We start from the raw sequence: 18215 nt of genomic DNA, 5'->3' as shown, positions 1-18215 counted from the left end.
CTATAAGTTTAAGGCAGCAATATAATTGGAAAGTAATTTATTAAAGGGCTGGAAATTATCCTCAAATTAAAACATTTAGAGCTTAAAGCTGTAATTAGGGCAAAGGTAAAGGCAAGAGATTCACAAAGCAATCCTGGCTGCTTCTGACTGCTCCTTGGACGCTCTCTTTGCTAATTCATTATCTTGCTTCCATTGTTAATTATGGGGGCTCCCCAAGGTTTGATAATGACTCATTTGCTTCTTTTCCTGTCCCTCTATTTTGTTCATTAACTTACATGATTTTAACAATTCACATAGAGATTGAGCTAACACTGACTGATGCCTCCTGAATGCTAAGCACTGTGCCAGGTACTTTGAGAGTTAACTGCAAACCTCATGTGAAGTGCCTAATTCCCCTTATTATTCCTTTCCACCAAATGGCTCCCCATGACTTCCTTAGCTCGATCAAAAACCTACTCAGAATGTGGGGCAGGAGAAAGAAATGGGAGTCAAGGGGCAAGGTTCTTGTCCCAGCTCTACTATCGATGAGCTATGTGACTGTGGGTAAGTCATTAGATCTCTCCAAGTCTTAGCAAAATAGAGATGCTGAATTAGATCAAAAGTTGCAAACTGGTCCATTGGACAAATCCAGCCTTAGACATATTTGCTTGCCCTGCACAATGGTTTTTAAATCTGAAAGGTTTAGTAAAAATCTGGATTTCTGTCTTCCCTTGAAAAAGTAGATGATCTAAGCTGGATTCCTGTGACGATAATAATTGACTGCAGCCAAGCAGCAGCTGCCCCTTTCAATTAGTTCCTACAATTCTCAACATTCCCTATTGTGTTACAAGCGTTCCTCTTTACCCATTTACTTTATATGACTTGCCTGTCAACCAGGTGGCCAACCTCAGTGATAAAATGCACTGGTTTTACTTCTAAACACAGCTCATTATTTACTTTACTCCATGCCTTCTCCCCACCCTCATCCGGTAACATAAGCCTACATTTGAAATCTACCTCAAATTTTTCAGTGTTAAATAAACTCAGATCTTCTGTTGTGCGCTTCTCATCCCTTTCTAACTCCTGTTTGACCATTTTTGTCATATATAAGGGCCCAAGACTTTAAAATCTTGTTTTTACCTCCTTTCATACTTTACTCATAATCGAATCCTATAAACTCCTTCTCAGAAATTACAGTTTCCATCCTCTTATACCCACGTCATTATACCCAAGGCCAATACTCTTACTCAGACTCTCCCTAACCAATTCTTACTTTGAAAATAAGAAGAAACATATTCCTTGTAAGACTATAAAGCTTCTAACAACTTAGTGAGTCTGAAAGAAGCAACCACAGGTTTGAAGGATTTTTGTAGCAGTGACTACAAGTTGCTACCTAAGAGCCATTCTCTCATCCTTCCTTAGTTACAAAACCCAGATTTTACTTGAGGTGTCAATGCAACCAGCTAAAAGACATTTCCCAGACACTCCTGCAGCTAATTGTGACCATGTGACCAAGCTCTGGACAATGAGATAAGCAGAAGTCTTGCGAGGGAAATTCTGGAAAAACTGCTTAAAGGAAACCCACTCGACTTGGAAAAAGCCTCTGTCCTTTCTGACTACAAAACAGATTTGATGACTGGAGCTTCAGGAGTCATTTTGGACCAAGAGGTAATACCTTTGAGAATGGAAGCCATGCCCTTAGATGGCAAAAGATTGATGGGAGGCTGAGTCCTTGATGACCACAAAGCACCATACCAGTGTTTAATGTGTTACGTTAGCATACTAACATTCTAGTGTTTAATAAATTCTTTCTTAAAAAACAGTCACTACTAATCTTTGTGAATCTAATCTAACTGACAAATGTGGACTCTCTTCTCCAGCTGGCCCACCTTCCAAGTAACCCTTACATTTTCTCTACTAGTTCATGATGACACTCCTTTTTTCAAAACTGTTTATATTTTACCTTGTCTATGAAGACTTTCCAAATTAAGAGCCTCAACTCTTTGTCACCCCTCTTACCCCAGGAACCTCTTTGTCCCTCATATTGTGAGTTTCTTTCCTAGCTACTTTCTTAGCACCAAGGCTGAAATGTTTTACGTAATGGATCAGAATCAAAAAGCAAGGGGAGAACCTTAGTAGAAAGGAAGAGAAGGATAGTTGGAAGCAATCAAAGAAAGAGAGGGTCAAAAAATGAGGAGGACTTAACTTGCTTCTCAATTTGCTGTGGAGGAGTTAGATTTTGTTTTGTTTTAACCCATGAGACATCTGTATCCCTTTAGCACAGAATGAGCCATAAAAAAGAAGACTTGGGGGAAAGTCCTAATTAAAAGGGTATAATTAAAAGAGGTATTGTATACCACCAGGAGTAGAAGAGGAACTTTTCCCACAGGGCATTTTCACTATTCCTAAAAGTCTTAAGGTTGGCTCTGAGTTTGGAACACAGATTGGGCTTCAGTACAATGCCCCGAACCAACCTCCATTCTCACACAGTCCATGGTCTACAGGAGAACGTGCCTAGGTCTGTTTCTGTTTCATTGTATGACTGAAGTCAAGAGTTTAGAGATCTCAATATGCGCTGTTTAAATCCTACTTCTCAGGTTATCTTTAGTTTCTCAGAAAACCACAAGATGCATGGTAATGAGAACCATGGGGCTGCCTTGCCTCTAACTACTTCTTTGCCTTCCCTGCCATTCTGATCCCATTATAATAAAATCTATTACAGAAATTGCTTTCATCATCTCTTCCTTTTATGAGCAGTTACCAGCAAAGTAGAATGCCACAAGGGTCACTATCAAAGAAAGTAAAATGATATAACAATGTCCACAATGGAAAAAGAAAAACTAATGAGCCACTGACCTTAATATATTTATGTATCCAGGGGTCAGTTATGTGAAATTCCTTGAAGCCTCCCCATTTTGAGTTATTGAAGAGATAATTTATTTGTTGAGTCATTAAGCTTTCCTAAAATACATGAGGGAAAAAAACACAGTTGCTATATCTTGGAATTTCATCCAGACTATAAAAGAGCATCAGGATTGAATATGATATATCAGCATGTTCCAACAAGGGATAAACCCAGCACAGAAAATATGAAGGTGGTTGGAGATGACCAGAGACCCAGGTCACAGATGATATCAAGAACGCTGTCAGCAAGTGCCAAGCCCAACCATTAGACTGAAACTCTATCACTGTTTTTTAAAATTCAAGATACAGAAAATCCAATACAAACTTGTTTAAGCAAAGTAGAGAATAGACTGACACAGAGTCAGCTTAAGAGATGACTGCTTGAAAGGACTCAAATTATGTCACCAGATGTTCTCCATCTGTCAGTGCTACTGTGGCTCTGCTCTCCTCTGCATGTTTTTTAACACAATTACCCTCAATGACCCATAAAATGGTTGCTACAGCTCCAGACCTTAGACCTTACAGCTTCTTAAACCTTAGCCTGCAAAAACTAAAAGCATGCATTTCCTGGTAGAGCTGACAAAAGTGCTCTCATTTTCAGTCTGATAGAAACTGCTTGAGTCACATACCTAGCCTTGAACCCATGACAAGGGCTAGTGAAACATGAATGATTTAAAACTAGATGATGTATTCCATCCTTGCAAGTGGGGAAGGCATGGACCCTGAAGAAATTTGGGATGTGGTTACCAAAGAAGGCAAAATGGTTAAAGGATAGTCATGAATAAACACTTACTACACAAGCATATTGGACTCTAATTATAGAAACATGCATATATAGTCAAGAACAAAGATAGGGGCACCCAGAAAAGCAGGAGAGCGAAATCGTCTTATCAAAACAGTTAACAAGGTTGAATCCTAGTTATCACAACAGGGCCACAGTTAAGTAGCAGAGTAATAGCAAGAAGAGATTTGGGTCATAGTAACTCCTGTAACTCATACATGCTGAGGTCAAGCGTGTCTTAGTTTCTGGCAAGGGTATGGTCGTGTCACCCCATCAATGGCAAGAGAAGCACCTCAGAGGCAGAACCTGACATTCTTCTGCTGAAGAATGGAGTGGGCTTGAGCTGGGTCCAGAGAAAGAAAGATTAGCTTCATCCAGTTTTCTTAAACCCTTGGTCTTTTCATTTCCTTGGCAATGATGAGTATGAGAAGAAAGCACCCAGCTGCTCCACTTTCGTGTCCCATGAAACAGTCCTTCTGAAGAAATCAGTGGTTGCATCTAAGGTCTTGAAATTGTCAAAACCATACAAACTTTGCCCAAACTGAAAAATAGTGACCAAAGAAATTAGGCCAAGTGGGTAGGAGAGCGACCGAATGCCTCAATTTGGATTCTGAACTTGTTTCTTCAACTCCTATCAAAAGATGCAATTCAAAAGCTTAAGAGAGAAGGGCACTCAGTGAAAGGCCCCGTGTGTCAGCCGGGGACTGCCTAATAGATGATGACAGCCTGATGGCTCTCCTGGAGAGCATCGTGACAGGTCTGGATACTTGAAATCATCAGCTGCCAGAGGCGAGGTTCCAAGCAGCTATTGCCAGGCATGGACAAAACAGAGGCTCATGTGAGCAGGCAGCAGGCTAACCCCAAGAGCAGCAGGCGAAGGGGGGTATTTTGTGTTCTGATCCTGATTCACACACAAAGCTCTAATCTAGCATAAGCAAGTGCATGCCTACTCCCAGTGGAGGTTTAAAGAGAACTGTCAGAGAGTCTCGTTTTCCAAGGCTCTTACTGCACCTTCTGTCCTTGCTGAACCAGAGTCTCCAACTCTCTCTGTGTCAACGCAGGTCCTGGTTCCCACAGGGCACTGCTGACTGCACTTCATCCCCCAGGCCTATATGGAAGGTCTGAATTCCATTCCAAGGAGCTTATTTTTAATTTAATATTCTCATTCTAACTAGATTAGCTTTTATATCCCTAGAATGGTTTGAAAAATAGCATAGTCTTATTCTAAATCTGAGTATATGCCACATTAGAATGCTCTAGTATTCCTTGTCCAAATATTAATTTCCTGCCAGGCTTAAAGTTGGATTCTGTTTCCAAAATTCCTTTGCAAATTCAAATTGTTTAATAGTACATTGATTAAAACATTAAATTATGTATCGACACTTAATTTGAATGTGTTTATGTGTTATGCCACCAAATAGGTAGCATATTCATTCAAGACAGAAAGAGAAAATTAAATAATTTTTGCACCTGCATAACAATTGGAGAAGTGCCAGTGACTTTCCTTATTCCTCACCTGAGGCTATATGAGCACTGTTTGCATTTTCTTCCCTATTCTGCATCCTGGAATCAGTCCCCTTCTTAGAGAGGATAACTGTCATGAGCCACTCAGGTCAGTCCTGAGGGATCAGCATTAGATTATGCTTGCTGTCAACCTCACCCCAACCCCATTCAAGCAAGCAGACTCCTGCAAACCATAAACAGGCTTTATCCCAGATCCCTGGTAGGTTCCCACATACTGAATCCCAGGTTGATGATATGCCCTGGACCTCGAGTCCTCTAAACTAGAAGTCTTGCCAGTCACTTTTTCCAGCTCCTGAGGACTCAGTTTTCCTACCCGCACCCAGACCTCCTTAATGTTCTCCAAATGCTTCCTCCTGGACATTTCACTACTTTGTTCCACATGTGTGTCAATATACTCTTTTTGCCTCTTCTAGACCAGCCTGAGGACTCTGACTTGCTAAGAAACCTCCTGTACCCACTTGCCAGTTTCAATATGCTGTGGGACATTGTGTTCTATCCACCGGCTAGACATTTCCTGCTCCCCAGAAGCTTGACCAAGGCCTGCCCTACATGCCCGTGAATGCTGCCTGTCCTGGCCACTTCCCTACATACAGTTCTGGCTTGTACATAGCAGGTATTCAACAATGGTATTTATTTGTTTTGCTTTTATATCCTCAAATAATTGAAAATGGGAAAATGGTTATCTTAGTGTAAGCCTGGATCTGTGCACTATTTCTAAATACCTGAAGCCAAGTATTTTTTACCTTTTCAGACCATAAAAGAACATATTGTTTATTTCTTGTCCAAACACTAATTTCCTGATCGTGCATCAGCATTCTCAAGGTTTGCTGTTGAAAAAGCCCTCACTTCAGAGAAGAACAAATACATACTTCATGGGTCAGACTTGCTTCCCTATAAGCTGTAAATGTCCTTGAACTCTAATGTTTTATCTTAAAAATAAATACAAATTTAGCTTCTATCTATCTCATTGCGTGTGTGTACATATATATACACACAGACTTTAAGAATAAGAATTCAGTTTATTCTGTGGTTTCACACACTTTCATATACATCCATGCTCCCCCCAGCATGCACTCACACTCTAGTTTGATAACATACATAGACCAAGATTAATATTCTTTTCAGAAGAAAATCTTATGGTCTATTGGATTGAATATAAATATGTCTGAGAAAGTCTGCCTCCTTTAGCCTCCTTAAAAATCTTCTTATTTTCTCTTTTTCCATGTCGCCTATTTAATAGGACAGCTATGTTTCCCCAAGAATGCTGTGAAATTGAAAAGCTTCTATATTTCCTTTCAAAAGGAAAATGGCAATTCCCAGTCACTTCAAATAAGATGAAATACATGATGTGATTTTTATTCCTAACTTTACTAAAAATACATTAAATCCATGTACTAACTTTGGATCTACATTCATATCTGTAATAAGTAATTTTAACACAAACTTTGGGGATTTTTTACTATTTCATCTCTGGCCCCTACCTTTCAGAGGAAAAAAAAATTTTAAGCGTAACGTACTTGAAATAAAAGTCAACTTTATGGACTTTGATCAGGACTCTTTTTGGTACCCGTTAATAAGGAAAATTTTAAGTCAATTAAGATCTCCAAAAAGATAACATAGTCCAAAAATGCTACTTTAATGATAATTTGATGGACTTTTACACAGAAGACTTAAAACAAAACAAATGCCAATAGACCTGGGAGCTCAGTCCTCTAGAAATAAAAAGCACGTTTTATTATGTAGTAAAGTTTTACAAAATAGTAGCATTTATTACAATGTGATGGGGTGCAAAGGAAGAAAGGATAGTGATCAGAATGGCAGATTTCACAGCTTAGAAGATCCTAGTCCCAGAGGAGTCCTCGGGTCCTTCTTGGCCTCACCATGTCCCCCAGTATTGGACACCACTCCCTTTGCAGGAAACAGGAGAAGAGAAGAACAAAGGCCTCTTTGAAAAGCAGTGATAAAGGGCTTCCTGGAGGATTTCTGAGCTCTTGAAACAATCTTCATGGCAACAGCTTGACTCTGCATCCTGCTTCAGTGAGGGTTGCTGGAATACGAATTAGAGTGAAGCCCTGAGCCTGTTTGCAAGTTCACGTTAAAATTTGATTTCCAAAACTCAGGAATACAGTCAATTCAGAATTAATCAAAATAGTGCTTTAAAGGTGCCCTACAAAGAAGTTCAGTGCATTAAGTAAGCACCAACCAGCACCGCTCTTACAAGTGGTCTCACAGGGTAAATGTAGAGAAAATTACATCATCCCCATGTTAAAGACCCAGAAATAAAAAATAAAGCAGAATACAGTATCTCATCAATGGTCATAATATTAGAGAATGTCATCAAAAGTTACGTATGGAAATTTCTTCTCAGGTCAGTATTCAATCATCCATATTATACCACTTCCCGTTTATTTGTTTATTTATTTATTCATTTATTTATTTATTTTTATTGAGGTCATAATAGTTTATAACAGTGTGAAATTTCAGTTGTACATTATTATTTGTTAGTCACCATATAAATGTTCCCCTTCACCCCTTGTGCCCAACCCCCAACTCCCTTCCCCTCTGGTAACCACTAAACTGTTCTCTTTGTGTGTTAGTTTATCTTCCACATATGAGTGAAATCATATGGCATTTGTCTTTCTCTGTCTGGCTTATTTCACTTGACATAATATCCTCAAGGTCCATCCATGTTTCTGCAAATGGGACAATTTTTGTCTTTTTTATGGCTGAGTAGTATTCCATATATATCACATCTTCTTTACCTAATCATCAGTTTATGGACACTTGGGTTGCTTCCACTTCTTGGCTATAGTGAATAACGCTGCAATGAACAAAGGAGTACAAAAGTCTCTGTGAATTGTTGATTTCAAGTTCTTTGGATAAATACCCAGTAATGGGATGGCTGGGTCATATGGTATTTCTATTTTTTATTTTTTGAGAAATCTCCATACTGTTTTCCATAGTGGCTGCACCAGGTTGCATTCCCACCAGCACTGTATGAGGGTTCCCTTTTCTCCACATCCTCTCCAACATTTGTTATTTTTGTCTTGGTGATAATAGCCATTCTAACGATTGTAAGGCGATATCTTAGTGTAGTTTTGATTTGCATTTCCCTGATGACTAGTGATGCTGAACATCTTTTCATGTGCCTATTGGCCATCTGTACGTCTTCTGTGGAAAAATGTCTGTTCGCACCCTCTGCCCATGTTTTGATCAGGTTGTTTGTTCTCTTGTTGTTGAGTTGTGTGAGTCCTTTATTATAGGGATTAACCCCTTGTTGGATATATGATTTGCAAATATTTTCTCCCAGTTGGTGGGTTGTCTTTTCATTTTCTTCATGGCTTCCTTTGCCTTGCAGAAGCTCTTTAGTCTGATTAAGTCCCACTTGTTTATTTTTTCTTTTGTTTCCCTTGTCTGAATAGACATGGTATTCAAAAAGATCCTTCCAAGACCAATGTCAGAGTGTACTGCCTATATTTTCTTCTATGAGTTTTATGGTTTTAGGTCTTGCCTTCAAGTCTTTGATCTTCTTAGAGAGGATAGACAGAAGTGAAAGATAATGGTCTACTTTCATTCTTTTGCATGTGGCTGTTCATTTTTCCCAACACCACTATTGAAGAGATTTTCCTTTCTCCATTGTATATTCTTGGCTCCTTTGTCAAAGATTAGCTGCCCATAGATGTGTGGTTTTATTTATGGGCTTTCAATTCTATTGTATTGATCTGTGTATCTGTTTTTGTACCAGTACCATGCTCTTTTGATTACTGTAGCTTTGTAGTATATTTTGAAGTCAGGGATTGGGATGATTCCAGTTTTGTTCTTTTTTCTCAGGATTGCTTTAGCTATTGGGGGTCTTTTGTTGCCCCATAGAAATTTTCGGGCTCTTTGTTCTATTTCCATGAAGAACCTCATTGGGATTCTGATTGGGATTGCATTGAATCTGTAGATTGTTCTAGATAGTATGGAAATTTTAACTATATTTATTCTTCCAATCCATGTGCACGGAATATCTTTTCATTTCTTTATGTCATCATCGATTTCTTTCAATAATGTCTTACAGTTTTCATTGTATAGGTCTCTCACCTCCTTGGTCATATTTATTCCTAGATATTTTATTCTTTTTGTGATTGTAAATGTGTTTGTATTCTTGAGTTCTCTTTCTGTTAGTTCATTATTAGAGTATAGAGATGCAACTGATTTTTGAAAGTTGATTTTGTACTCTGCAGCTTTGCTGTAGTTGTTGACTAATTCTAATAGTTTTCTGATGGATTCTTTAGGGTTTTTTTATATATAAAATCATGTTGTCTGCAAACAGTGAGAGTTTCACTTCTTCATTGCCAATTTGGATACCTTTTATTTCTTTTTCTTGCCTAATTGCTCTGGCCAAAACCTCCACTACTACGTTGAGTAGGAGTGGTGAGAGTGGGCATCCTTGTCTTGTTCCTGTTCTCAGAGGGATGGCTTTAGTTTTTCACTGTTGAGTATGATGTTGGCAGTGGGTTTGTCAGATATGGCCTTTATTATGTTGAGGTACTTTCCTTCTATACACATTTTTTTGAGAGTTTTTATCATAAGTGGATGTTGGATCCTGTCAAATGCTTTCCCTGCATCTATTGAGGTGACCATCTGGTTTTTATTCCTCATTTTGTTAATGTGGTGTATCACATTTATTGATTGCAGATATTGAACCATCCCTGTGTCCTTAGTATAAATCCCACTTGATCATGGTGTATGATCTTTCTAATGTATTGCTGTATTCAGTTTGCTGATATTTTGTTGAGGACTTTTGCATCTATGTTCATCAGTGATATTGGCCTGTAATTTTCCTTCTTTGTGTTGTCCTTGTCTGGCTTTGGTATCACGGTGATGTTGGCCTCATAGAATGTGGTAGGGAGTGTTCTGTCTTTCTCAATTTTTTGAATAGTTTGAGAAAGATAGGTATTAAATCCTCTTTGAATGATGGATAGAATTCTCCTGAGAAGCCATCTGGTCCTGGTCTTTTATTTTATGGGAAGTTTTTGATTACTGTTTGAATCTATTTACTTGTGATTGGTCTATTCAGATTCTCTATTTCTTCTTGGTTCAGTTTTTGGAGGTTGTATGAGTCTAAGAATTCATCCTTTTCTTCTAGATTGTCCAATTTGTTGGCATATAGGTTTTCATAGCATTCTCTTATAATGCTTTGTATTGCTGTGGTATCCATTGTAATTTCGCATGTTTTATTTCTAATTTTATTTCTTTCAGACTTCTATTTTTCCTAGTGAGTCTGGCTAAGGGTTTGTCAATTTTGTTTATTTTCTCAAGAACCAGCTCTTTGTTTCATTGATTCTTTCTACTGTTTTTTTGGTTTCAATTTCATTTACATCTGCTCTAGTTTTTATTACTTCTCTCCTTCTGCTGACTTTGGGCTTTGTTCTTTTTCTAATTATGTTAGGCATAGTTTAAGATTGCTTGTTTGAGGTTTTTCTTGTTTCTTAAGGTGAACCTGTATTGCGATGAATTTCCCTCTGAGGACTGCTTTTGCTGCATCCCATATGAGTTGGTATGGTGTATTTTCATTCTAATTTGTCTCCAGATATTATTTTATTTCTCATTTAATTTCTTCAATGACCCATTGGTTGTTCAGTAGCATGTTGTTTAGTTTCCACATTTTTGTCACTTTCCCAGCTTTTCCCTTGTAGTTGATTTCTAGTTTCATAGCCCTATGTTCAGAAGAGGTACTCAATATGATTTCAATCTTCTTAAATTTATTGGGGCATGCCTTGTTTCCCAACATATGGTCTATCCTTGACAATATCCCACGTGCATTTGAGAAGAATGTGCATTCTGTTGCTTTAGGATGGAGTGTTCTATATATATTTATTAAGTCCATCTGGTCCATTTTTTCATTTAAATCCACTATGTCCTTCTTGACTTTTTGTCTGGATGATCTATCCATTGATTTGATGCAAGTGGGGTGTTAAGGTCCCTATTATTTTGTTGTTAATATCTCCTTATGGTTTGTTAATAAATTGTTAGGTTTGCTTTCTGTACTTTGATGCTCCTGTGTTGGGTGCATAGATATTTATAAGTGTTATGTCTTCTTGGTGGAGTGTCCCTTTTATTAGATACTGCACCTCTTTGTCTCTCATTACCTGTTTTGTCTTGAAGTCTACTTTGTCTTATATAAGTATGGCAACACCTGCTTTCTTTTGTTTGCCATTAGCTTGGAGTATCATCTTCCAGCCCTTCACTTTGAACCTGTGTTTGTCTTTAGAACTGAGATGTGTTTCCTGGAGGCAGCATATTGTTGTATCTTGTTTTTTAATCCATCCTGCCAATCTGTGTCTTTTGATTGGAGAATTCAATCCATTTACATTTAGAGTGATTATTGATATATGAGGGCTTAATGCTGCCATTTTATCGCTCATTTTCCAGTTCTTCTGCATTTCCTTTGTTTCTCATCCTGTGTATTTTGGACTACCAATTCAGTTTGGTAGTTCTCTATTATAGGTTTTTTAGTTTTCTTTTTCTTCATCATTTGTGTCTCTGTTCTGATTATTTATTTAGTGCTTACCATGAGGTTTGTATAAAAAAACTCATAGAGGAGATAGTCCATTTTCTGATAGCCTCTTACTTCCTTAGGCTAAGGCAATTCCATCTCTTTCCTCTTCCACTTCTAAGTTCTAAGTCACATCTTGTATTGTGAGTTTGTGGTTAAAATAATGAGATTATATTTATTTTTCATGTTTTCCTTCCTTTTATCTTTAATGTTATAATTAAATTTTTGCTAACCTGTTTTGATAGAGAGCTGCCATTTTCTGATTTTGTCTACCTATTTATCTCCTTGCTCAAGGCTTTGTAAACCCGTTCTTTTTTTCAGGTGTGAGGGCCTTCTTGAGCATTTCTTATGGGGGGGGGGGTGTCTTGTGGCAATGAACTCCCTTAGGTTTTGTTTATCTTGGAATGTTTTTATTTCTCCATCATATCTGAGGGATATTTTCACTTGATAGAGTCTTCTTGGATGAAAGATTTGTCTTTCAGAATTTTGAATATATCATTCCACTCTCTCCTAGCCTGTAATGTTTCTGCTGAGAAATCCACTGAAAGCCTGATAGGGGTTCCTTTGTAAGTTATCTTCTTCTGCCTTGCTGCCCTTGATAGTTTTTCTTTGTCATTGACTTTTACAAGCTTTACTACTATGTGCTTGGAGAAGGTCTTTTTACCGTGATATAATTAGGAGAACTATTAGTTTCTTTCACTTGTATTTCCAGCTTCTTACCCAGGTTTGGGAAGTTCTCAGCTATTATTTCTTTGAACAAGCTTTCTGCTCCATTCTCCTTCTCTTCTCCCTCTGTAATACCTATAATCCTTATGTTGCATTTCCTAATTGAATAGGATATTTCTTGGAGAATTTCCTCATTTCTTTTTAGTCTTAGCTCTCTCTCCTCCTCCATCTGAAACATTTCTATATTTCTGCCCTCTAGACTGCTGATTCTCTCCTCCATAATATCAGCTCTGCTGCTTAAAGACTCCAGATTTTTCTTTATCTCGTTCATTGTGGTTTTCATCTCCCAAATTTCTGATTGTTTTTTCTTTATAGTTTCAATCTCTTTTGTGAAGAAGTTCCTGATTTCATTGAACTGTCTATCTGTATTTTCTTGGAACTCATTGAAGGTTTTTTTTATGAGAGCTATTTTGAATTCTCTGTCATTTAGATAATAAACTTCTGTGCCTTCAGGATTGATTGCTGGGTGTTTGTCATTTTCCTACTCGTCTGGAGTATTAACATTTTTTCATACCCTTTATGGCATGGATTTGTGCCTCCACATAGTGATAATATTTGGTTGCAGCTTCCACCTGCCCACACTGGATGAGAGCAAGAGCTGTGTATTCTGAGCCCACCGTGGCCCCAGCTTGCTTGCTCATAGCTGATGCTTTTCTATCATATGCGTGGGTGCTCTGGCTGACCTGCTAAGCTGGAGGTCTAGGCAAGGGGAGGAGCACATTCTTTCACTTATGCAATCACAGGGGCATTCTTGTTCTTCCCTCACTTTCTGCTGTCCTGGGGTGCTGGCATGATGAAAACACCCCCACAATAGCTTAGCCACCTCTACATCAGGCTTTCCCATGGGCTGTAAGGGAACTTCAAGTGTGAAGGAGTTCCCGCAGAGGGCAGCCCCTCCTCTCTCTCCTCTCAGAGCCATGTTAGTCCCTTGCCCTAGGTTTTTGCCATTGGAGGAGGGAGAGGAGAACCCCTTATCTCCTTCCAATTCCTCCAGGGGGTCCAGCACCTCCACCTTCAGATGTATGGCTGCATGGATCTCTCAGATATCTTTTGTGTTTTGTGAATGTCCTCTGTTGGTATATGAATGCCCTTTTCACTGTATCTTAGAGGGGAGAGTCTAAGGGAAGAGCTCACTTTACCATGATGCTGAGGTCACTCTCCAATCCTCATTTATTTTTAAATTTTAATAAATCTAGTTAATGCATTCTTTACTGTTATAACATTCCTTTCCCATCCCAAACCATTGTATGTTTTTCTTCCAGGAAAGTACATATTCTAAAACAAATAAACAAACCAACAAGCCTGGTAAACAGAATTGTATAGGGGAGAAATGTATAAAATAAGCATCTCGTATACATATTTTATACAAGATTTTATAAAATATGTAACATAGATACTTACTACCTATATCTGTCTAGGGCACTTTTGATGTGTGGCTATATGTTCTCTATTTCCTCAATTCTCAGTTTCCATCAACTTAATAACACATTTTAGGGAAAAAATACTAGATAGTAAACCCTTAATTCTCCAGGATGAAAATCAATTTGAGTATAAGTGCTCTTCCAATTCAAAAGTCTAAAAATTCTTCAGAATCATTTTTGGCATCAATAGTTTTCATAGCATCATGATAACATACCATTCAGAAGCCATATTTTCAAATCTTTTCTTACTTAGCAATTTTAGGATTGATGGTATGGTGTTCGACCTGCACTTCCCACAATTTGGAAGATCACAGGGTTAAATTTGTTGGAACTCCATAGAAGACTGACCAGGGCAACGTTTTAAGGGGCCATCTTAGAACTTCTGTCTACCACACTTCCCAAAAAGGAAAACTTTGCCAGATAGAGGCTGCTCAGTCTTCTATGGAGGATATCTATAGCTAACAGTCCATTAACGAAACACTGTCACTTTGCATATAGCATATATGCATATAGCATATAGCCCCAATGAGTTCCCCTTAGGTCTATTTTAAAGTATAGTTTGTGAAATAGAGATATTCTATTTGACTAATAGCCAAAGAAAGCAGGTAGCCAACAATAAGAGGACCAAAACTTAGGGCATGTTTCATATGCATGCAGGAACTTGCTCAGGCACAAAAGGTATCAGTTCATCTGAGGGTCACTCAGCTATGTTACTGGTATTGGTAGCACCATGTGTCACATATGATATCTTATATTTACAGTTTCTGGGGACTGTTTTGTTACGTGATAAAAGGGACTTTGCAGATGTAATTAAGGTTACTAGCCTGTTGACTTTAACATGGAGAGATTATCCTTGACTATCTGGGTAGCCCAATGTAATCACATGAGACCTTAAAAACAGATAACATTTTCTGGCTGGTGGCGGAAGAAGAAGGCAAAGGTGAAGTGCGAGAGATTTGAAGCAGGAGAAGAATTCAATGGAGGGGCCACATGAAAAAGAATCCATGCAGGAGGCCCTTGGAGCAATGAGTGGCTGCAGGCTTATAGCCTGTAAGGAGAAGAAGATCTCAGTCCTACAACTGCAAATAACTGATTCTGCCGACAATCAGAATGAGATTGGAAATGGCTTCTTCCACAGAGCCTCCAGAAAACAGCCCACCCTGGCCAACACCTTGATCTTGGCCTTGTTAGACCCTGAGCAGAGAACCCAGTTGAACCCACAAACACTTTGATCTACAGAACTGTGGGAGTTATTTTAAGCCAGTAAATTTGTTGTAAGTTGTTACAGAAGCAGTAGGAAACTCGTACAGTAGATTGAATAAGGAGCAGTAGGAAAGGCTGGAGAGTCTTGTCCAGTCAGGTTGAAGAGGTAGAGCAGCCCAGGTGATCAAGGGCACGACTGGTGCCCTGGCTGGTTCAACCCCACCTACTATACATAGATAACAATATAACAATGTGAGGTATGCATGGGGGCCATCAAGGAATAGCTATCTGTACCTATGATTAAGATTTTGTAGGGTTTCTCTTTTTAAAAAAGAAGTACTTAAGGACTTGTTCTTCTAAACCTGAATTTTTAAGTGGATATTGGTTTTTAAAAAGAATTGTTCCTGATTCAGTGCTTAAGAAGTCAAAAATCCTTAAGATTGATGCCAAAATGGCAATAACGTATAAGGTAATGTTTTTGGCAAACTCAACATATGCAATATTCAACATATCATATGTCATGCCAGGCATTTTCCCACTTTCTCAAAGATTTATATCAGTTTATTTTACTTATATCCCCTTTCATCCAATCTCATCCCCCAAACAATTATTCCCTTTCCCAGAAAGACAGACATTTGTCTTTATTCATCCAGCATAGATTAAATGAACTCTAATAGGTGCCAAGACATTTTATTAGGAACTGAAGGTGATCAAAGATGAAGAAGATATAATCGTTTCTTATAAGAAGATTCAAGAAGTGCAGTATGGAAGATCCAAAACAAGAAAATATTCGCTTACTCAGCTGTCACAAATCTTGAGAAGAAATCTAGAAACTGGAAACGAGAAGATAAACAGCTTGCTAAGGTTCAAAGTGTCACAGCACACAGAGAGAATGGAAAAACTGCCACGGCTCTCATGAGAGATACTGTGAATTTGTTTAATTTTTTAGTTCACCTTTAAAGCAGACCTTTAGATACAGAAATGGTAGAGATGTGATGAATAAGTTTAATAAGTAAAAAACATAGGTGAGAAAAATACCAAGTGTTACAATTTCATCTGCACACATTTTAGTCTAATCAAGAGGAAAAAATCAATCAGAAGGCATGTGATCTGTGTTTTCTTGATACCGTTAGTTCTATAGCTAATCCAGCATCCCAGGAGCCGGGGTTTGTTTTTCTTACTTGTGTTATTAATTTATTAGTGTAAATTTACACCTGTCAACACAGATTTACAGCAGGGGAATTACCTACCACAAATATTATAGCCTTCAAGGACACACAGTTAAGAACTCAAAACACTTAAATTGCTTTAACACTTGCTAATATATTTCAGTTTCACTTATATGAAAAGATAAATAGTCAGAGTCCTCCTTAAAAAATTATTTTGGGAATAATTCTGATTTTTTCCTCCTGGCTTTTCCTAAAAATTCTAAAGTTTTTTTCATCTGTGGATCACTGCTTCCAGTACCAACTAATGATGATGGTAATTCTGCCCACATGGGGACACTGCAGAAAAGAGGGCTTAATTTCACCTCCCATCTTGGAGCAGTTCAAATGCTAAAGGGCTCGCATGCTTTGCAGTCATCTCCACTGGGATTCTTTTCATTGGTTTTATAGCAAATGCAGCTTTTAGCATTGTGGGCATAAGAAATAGGGGATTCATGTGCTGAGGATTGTACTGTAAGGCCAACAGAGTATGAGATGACTACTGCCCACAAGAAGCACTCAAGGTAATCCACAAGAGAAAACTAAACGAGGTATGACTCCACGGACTACCTTCCATTCCCACCAACCACTCCTCATCTAATCCAGATCCTCATCATCTTTGCCTGGACAATTGCAACCACCTCCTAACTGTTCTCCCTTCTAGTATTCAAATGCCTTCCAAATAATTCCCCTACCACATACAGCCTTAAAATGCTCTGTTTTTAATTACATTTCACCCCTGCTCAAAATCTTTCAATGCCATAAGAAACAATAAAATTCATACTCAGTAAGTGTTCAAGGAACCCCCACATCCTGGCCTCTGCCCACCTCTCCTTCTAGCCTCTTCTCTGGGTATCCACCTTGCTCTGACCTTTTAATGCATGATCCAACCATACTGAGCTATTTACTCTTAAGCAGCACACCTGGCTGTGCTTCCTACCCCAGTGCCTTCTTGTTGCCTGGAATGTGTTCCCTTTTGAGTCTCTCCAGTGCCCCTTCTCTAATCCAAGTCTTCCTGATTCCTGACAAATACCTGCTCATCTTTCAGAACTAAAGTATCATCTCTCTGCAAATCTTTTCTGCTCCTGCCCACCCTTACCCCAACCTCCACAGATAGAAGAGACCATCCCCTCCTTTGTGTCTCCTCAGTATCCTCTGTAGACTTCCATCAGACTTCCTGTAAAGGGCAAGGAAACACCTTTCTTTTCATGTCTGTAACTCAGTGCCAAGCCACATCCTGACTCTTCTGCCTCCTAGCTGTGTGACCATGGATATGTCAGTTTATTTCCGTGTCCTAAAGCAGGATAACAGGACTCACCTCACAGAGTACTTGTGTTAAGATCAGATGAGATATGTGATGATCCAGCACTGTAGTTGCTAAGAAAACATCCATTCTTGTCCTTTTCTCTGAAAAGGGAGAGTAATTATATATGCTACATTATTCAAGCACAGCATCTTAAAGGAGGATTTAGGGTTGACTTTTAAGCAAGGATTTGGACAGTAGATTTTGATAGAAAGTGCCATCCATATGGGGAAATAGCTTGAGCAACGGCAGTTGACCTGCTTAAAACTCTTCCCAGATGTACCTAAGACCCAACCTTCAGATGCTATATCATTCCCACAATTCGGCCCAGTGTAGCAATGTGAGGGTAATTATACATGAACATAAACCAGCTTCAAACCTCAAGAATATTGTAAATTAGAAGACATAAAATAGTAGTAATGTATTTAGGAAAGACATTCTTAGTGCAGGAATGTTCCCAAAAATGATGCTGAAGAGTACTGGGGCTGTTCACTCATTTGCACAGAAGTAAGCATTAGTCTAACAGACAGCAGAGTGGGCACGACAACATCTACTAACATTTAAACAAACACAGGGTAGGTAATAATTTCCATGTGTGGATGGTTCGAGTGCTAGCAGAGCAGTCTAA

At 38.6% G+C, this 18215-nt stretch overlaps 1 long non-coding RNA gene across 1 annotated transcript in view; it reads right to left on the bottom strand.

Annotated features, from left to right (window-relative positions):
• The window catches only part of LOC106833041 (uncharacterized), a 34762-nt gene that overhangs the window by 2723 nt on the left and 13824 nt on the right, over positions 1-18215 (bottom strand). Inside the window, exon 2 of the long non-coding RNA XR_011505895.1 lies at positions 17603-17691. This is a non-coding gene — a long non-coding RNA (uncharacterized lncRNA). The remainder of the gene's footprint in view (positions 1-17602; positions 17692-18215) is intronic.

The sequence above is a fragment of the Equus asinus genome, chromosome 9 (genome assembly GCF_041296235.1).
Source record: "Equus asinus isolate D_3611 breed Donkey chromosome 9, EquAss-T2T_v2, whole genome shotgun sequence".
Classification (NCBI taxonomy): domain Eukaryota; kingdom Metazoa; phylum Chordata; class Mammalia; order Perissodactyla; family Equidae; genus Equus; species Equus asinus.
Note: the sequence above shows the minus strand (reverse complement) of the source record. Positions and strands in the feature narration are given on the sequence as shown.